Source organism: Amphimedon queenslandica, unplaced genomic scaffold, assembly GCF_000090795.2.
Source record: "Amphimedon queenslandica unplaced genomic scaffold, v1.1 AMPQUscaffold_13518, whole genome shotgun sequence".
Classification (NCBI taxonomy): Eukaryota; Metazoa; Porifera; class Demospongiae; order Haplosclerida; family Niphatidae; genus Amphimedon; species Amphimedon queenslandica.
The window spans coordinates 957851-964128 of record NW_003546246.1 but is presented as its reverse complement, the minus strand read 5'-3'; the positions used below and the strand labels follow the sequence as shown (position 1 = coordinate 964128).

The 6278-nt window shown below is 38.5% G+C and overlaps 1 pseudogene; it reads left to right on the top strand.

The window, feature by feature from the left end:
- Positions 1-515: 515 nt before the first annotated feature.
- LOC105311893 (uncharacterized) lies at positions 516-3179 on the top strand (annotated as a pseudogene).
- The last annotated feature ends 3099 nt before the right edge of the window (positions 3180-6278 follow it).

Genomic DNA, 6278 nt, shown 5'->3' with positions numbered 1-6278 from the left:
TTTTTGATCTACTTATAAGATTTTGCATGCATTTGATAGCGATCATGGCGGACATTGAGAAGGCGTTTCGTATGGTTGGTGTCTCGAAGGCGGATCAAGATGTTCTTAGATTCCTGTGGTCTAAAGATGTTCATAGCCCAGTACAGATTTATAAATTTACTCGAGTTGTTTTTGGAGTGGGACGTAGTCAATATTTACTCAATGCGACTATTGCACATCATCTGGAGTTATTTAAAGAAGCTTATCCATCAACTGTGTCTAAGTTACAGGAATCAATGTACGTAGATGATGTAATTATGGGATCTGATAGTTTAGATACAGCCTTTTCTTTGTGCATGGAAGCGCGTGAGATATTTTCAAAGGGAAGTTTTAATCTGAAGAAATTTTGTAGTAATAATTCAGATCTGCAGCGCATGCTCGAAGTGCATCTACAGGGTTCTGTGTCAGAAATAACTGATGTGTTGTCTAACTAACAGAAGGTCTTAGGAGTATCTTGGGACATTTCATCTGATGAGATGTTGTTTGATTTAAGTTCTATTTGGGAGGAAGTTACTGCCATTAATCCCACAAAGCGAAATGTGGTCAGTTTGATTAGCAAGATTTATGACCCATTGGGTCTCATGGCTCCTGTAGTTAATAGATTACAGATTTTCTTTCAAGAGTTGTCCAAGTGTAAAGTGGAATGGGATGAAGAGCTGTCTTTGCCTTTGAAGACCAAATGGAATGGATTAGTGGATGGTCTTAAGGGTGATGCTATGTGTATATCACGATATTGTTTTGCTAGTGTAACTAATGCCAGACTAAGGCTTGTTGGGTTTTGCGATGCGTCAACCAAGGCTTACGCAGCGGTAGTCTATTTAGTGAATGAGAGAAGTAAGAGCGTCATAATTGCTGCTAAGACACGAGTGTCTCCTTTACAGACACAGACGGTTCCACAGTTAGAGCTACTGGGAGCTCTGATTCTAGCTAAACTTATTACTAGTGTGAGAGAGCGATGAGAGGTAGAGTGAGGGATTGCACGTGTTTTACAGACTCTACCATAGTACTGCACTGGATCAAAGGAATAGACAAGTGTTGGAAACCATTTGTTCATAATCGCGTGAGAGAGATACGAGAGAGAGTAGGTAGCAGCTGTTGGAGTCATTGTGATGGGATGGTAAATCCTGCTAATTTACCTTCACGTGGTCTAAGCTTTGAAGAAATACAGAAGTCTCAACTATGGCTTCATGGACCGACTAGGCTAATGAACGAAGTTGATGTACAGAGTACAGAACCAATTCCTTTGGAGTGTCTAAAGGAATTACGTGTGAAAGATAGAGAGTTGTTAGCATTAAATGTATCTGAGCATAGCAAGAATGGTATTGGTGCGATTATGTCTGTTGAGCGATTCAGTTCTTTTGAAAGATTGATTGGCAGCACCGCGATTTTACTTTCATTTCTAGGTATTTTGAAGTCTAAACTGAGAAGATCAAATGATGTGGCTAGTATGGAAGAGCTAAAGAGAGAAGCAGAAGATTTGTGGATTCGTGATGTTCAAGAGAAGCTAATCAAGTCTGAGTGGAAGGGGCAATTTGATCTCTTTTTGGATGAGAATAAGCTCTGGAGATGTGGTGGACGAATTGGAAATGCTGGCTTATCTTATGATGTACTTCACCCTATACTCTTACCTAAAGGACATTGGTTTACACTACTGGTTGTCAGGAGAGCACATCAGAGGGTTGGACATTCAGGAGTAAAGGATACTTTGACAGAAGTGCGAAGTAGATACTGGATACCGCAGGGGAGATCATTTGTACGCCAATATATACGCCGTTGTGTAGTATGCCGGAGATACAATGCATCGAGTTACAAGTCACCATCAGCACCACCACTACCAGAGTCCAGGGTCCAGCAAAGTTTTCCATTTAGTGCTGTTGGAGTGGATTATGCTGGACCACTATGGATTAAACAGAATACATACATTTCAAACAGCGCAACGCGTCGGCGGACACCATATTCACACATTTTATGCGTGGGGAAAGTTTGGGTTTGTTTGTTTACATGTTGTGTCACACGTGCTGTGCACATAGATATTGTTTCTGATTTTTCCTCATATTGTTTTCTCCAATGTTTCAAACGATTTATTGCCAGGAGAGGACTACCAGCTAGAGTGATCTCAGATAATGGCAGTACATTCAAGTCTGCAGCAAAGACACTATGAGATGTCTTAGATCATCCTATGGTACGAGAGTTTGTCTGAAAACAGAATGAAGTGGATCTTTAATATTGTGAGAGCCCCTTGGTGGGGAGGATTCTTTGAAAGGATGATCCAGCTACTTAAACGTTGTCTAAGGAAGATAGTGGGTCAGGCCAAGCTCACATATGAAGAATTGTTAACTGACCTAGCTGAGGTGGAGCTCATTCTAAATTCGAGACCATTGACCTATGTATCCTCACTAGATATTGAAGAGCCACTGACACCATCTCATCTTCTGGTGGGAAAGCAATTACTGAATGTTTCGGATCATTTCTGCTATTCAGAGTCAGAAGAATTTAATCCAGATTCATCTCGTCTCTCTGCAACAAGACGTCTGCGACATCTGAATACCTTGCTAGATCACTTTCGGAATCGTTGGAGAAAAGAGTATTTGACGGAGCTACGAGAAAATCACAAAAAGAAACGAAATAGAGATGTGGATGCTGTAAATATAGGAGATGTTGTTCTTATTCACGACGAGACTCCTAGAGGATTGTGGAAGATGGGACGGATTGAGGAGACGATAGTAGGAAGAGATGGACAAATTAGAGGAGCTGTTGTACGTGTAAAGTCAGGAGGAGTGTCAGCCTTTAATCGCCGTCCTCTACAGGGTCTTTATCCACTTGAAGTTCAAGATTCCTTGGAGTCTAAGAATCATGTTAAAGATAGTAGCTCAGAGAGTACTCAGGAATCAACTCTGGATCATACTGAAAATACTAATAACTTGAAGGATACTTCAGTTATACCTGATAGAGACTCTGGATCCACTAATGCAGAGGGAAATTCAATGAAAGAAGGTTCTACATCAGCTAGTACCCAAGAAGATTCTGATGAGACCACTGTGGAGAAGGCTACTTCACCTAGAAGATCAAGGAGACAAGCAGCGAAGGAAGCTCGTGATCTAATTGTAGCACGTCTTCTGGATTCTTACGATTTGGTATGATAACTCTAACTATATTTGCTTAGATACTTAGATAGTATTAGTGTTATTATTATTGTTGTTGTCACTGTTATCATTTATTATTGTTATTATTATGGATGTATGCGTATTGTTGTTAATTGATGATATAATTATTTGTGTATTTTTCATTGTTATTAATGCTTATTTGTGTAAATGTTGGATAGTAAAACTATCCAAGGTGGGGAGTGTGTGGAGAAATAATTATTGTTATTAATTATTACGTAATCTGATTACATTATTATTCATTATCTGATTTTGTTTAAATACGGGTGAAAGTTTGTGAGAAAGTGTTGACCGAACGAACCAGACCTAAGAGGAGAGAATTATTATTATTATGATGATATTTTGAGACAAACTTGTTAAACAGAAAAGCGCAGCTCAGCAATTGGGACAGCCTTAGCAGCAACTAGATAGAGACGAAGGTCTATTCTCTAAAGAGATCAAGTGGCAATCTCACAAAGCTACAAAGTAACTTTTTGCATCCTCTTGAATCATTTTGCTGGAGAAGTCTTTGAACAGCAGTTTAGCCTTATCTTGCTCTGTTTTCTGCAAAAAAGCTCAGGCTTGCTGTTAGCTGCCATTTTATTCATTGTGACGACACCCGCTTTCAATGAAGATTATTAAATTTAACTTTAATTATGGATAGATGACCCTATTATGCCGTGCATACATACAGATGCTCACAGACTCGTCCCAATAACAAAACTATTACTGCAAGTCAATTATACCATTCTTCTTCTGTCCATGCCTTCTATGTGTGCTTGTACGTTGACTCTCTTGCCTTTGCTTTTTTTAATTTATTTATTGTGTGTGGAACTAGTGATTGAGCCTCAATAAGAACGGTGCCAGTGTAGGAGTCGATTTGTTATTATCAAATCATACGAAATTTGGCTGCCATATTGTGCCCAAGGCACCTTCTTTTATACTGTGATTGACGGAAGCAATATCATGACGTTACCTGCTTAGATCTAAATTCTTTAGTTGATTTGGAAGACTTATTGAAGTGTTCAACAAGCTTACATACATTTGCCAAGACTCGAGCAAAACAATCAATACCAACACAAGGTAGATCAAGCACTTTTAAATGATCAACAATGCATTTACAAAATTTCTTCCATTGTCAGTACAAATTTGATATACCTACACAGGTTACGATATCTCCCACTCCTCCAGTGATTCACCTAGTACAGAAGCAATGAAATCTGCAATGTAAGATTTCATTAACTCTTTTGTTGTAACACAGTTGTGATTTAAGTTACTAATGGTGGGATGAAGTCAAATATAGTCTTTAAATACTTGAATGCTTTCACAGGAAGTAATGCCCAGTTAATCAAAATTAACTTTAAGTTGGCTTCCGTGGTTACTTACAATTTCAACGTTCACTTATGCAGTTTCACAGTTTATATTATTGGTTAATTTGAAAACAAATAATAATTTTTATTCAAAAATATCAATGCATTAACATTTTTTGGTTTGCGACAATTGCGCTTCTGAGAAACCATATTCCCTGGTGTAGAGAACATGCGTTCAGTGGTGTAGATGTGGCTGGAATATGAAGAAAGTCCATAGCTACTTGAGTTAATAAAGGAAACCTTATAGAATTATTTGTCCACTATACGCTTGGCGAGTGTTCTCGAGACGGTTCCATCCCTACTAGATAGCGGTTAGTTCTTCTTTGACTGCAACGATAGATATCTCTTTGTCGTCCAATTAAGTATACTATGTCCCAACTGAGAATGGACCGGAAGTGGAAGCAGCTGTATTTGGAATTTGAAAAATGTAGCTATGTCACTAATGACGTCTTATAATGACATTCATAGAGACATGGCCGCTATTTCGGCTGTTTTGTTTAACTCTTACAATAGTCTTGTTCTTCCTGATAAGCAGTACAATAGCTCCTGGAGTCAGCTAGTCTTAATAAAGCCATAATTATTAGAAGATCTTGCTCTATTAGCTTTTTAAAAGAAGAATTATCAGTTTAGGCACTCGATTACATGTGCTTATGTAAACTATGACATCATACAACGTCATTGTGGTTAGCTTTGGTATGCCATTGGGTTTATAGGGAGAACCCGGTTCTCAGGGTTCCCAAGGGCAGAGAGACCCAAGACCTGAGATCCTGAAGCAGCATTGGGCGACTAAGAACCTGTGAAAGTCTCATTTTTATCCCACATTCTTATAAAAAGTTATTCCAGTTTTTCTTGGTCCAAACTCTGTTGGGACATAGTATAGTCATTTCTTTCACTGATATTTCTTCAAGTGTATCTTCCTCAGGATCTTCTTCTCTTGTATCTTCAATCTCTATACTTGATGCTTCTTTCCCAGTTCATGCCTTCTGTTTAATCATCTCAATTCTGCTCAAGACTTCTTCCATAATGCTCTCCTTTTTATATCAATCAGTAATAAATGTGTGATTTAAATCTTGGGAATAGCATTGAGCTCAATAGCAAAATATAATTATAAGTTAAGGCATCAAAACTCCATCTTCTCTTAATTTTCCCACTGATATCGTCCATTAACTTATGTATAACAGATGGCTCATCAACTACTGCACTTAAACTTTGCACCACACCATGTAGTATAGGAAGAAAGCATGAGATTGATGGACTCTCTTCATAGCTACAAAACGTTGTAGCAACATCAAATGGTTGATGGGCCTTTACTAGCTCTGAAGCAATTTCCCACAGCTCACCTTTCAGGCATAAGTACCAATCGCTCCTTTTAGTGACTGTATCATCAGCAAGCACAGCAGGCAATGTAATTCAATCAGGTGTTGTAGCATCAAAAATGAAGAGTTCCATCTAGTTGGACTGTCTTTGATTAACTTCCTAAAACTTGCAATTTCTATCTGTACTCATCTGTTGTTTCCTCTTCAACACCTCAGTAGCTACTATGCTATGGTTGAAGTGACCTATGAGCTTTCTAGCTGTAGACATTAATCTGCTAATTGCTGCTATCTCAAAGCCTTGTTTTAAGCAATATTGCAGGAAATGATGTACACAGTTAAGGCTATTCCAGCCTCTCTCAGAGTCCAGGATATCTAAGGAAGACAGCATATTTGCAGCTTGGACATGAACAATG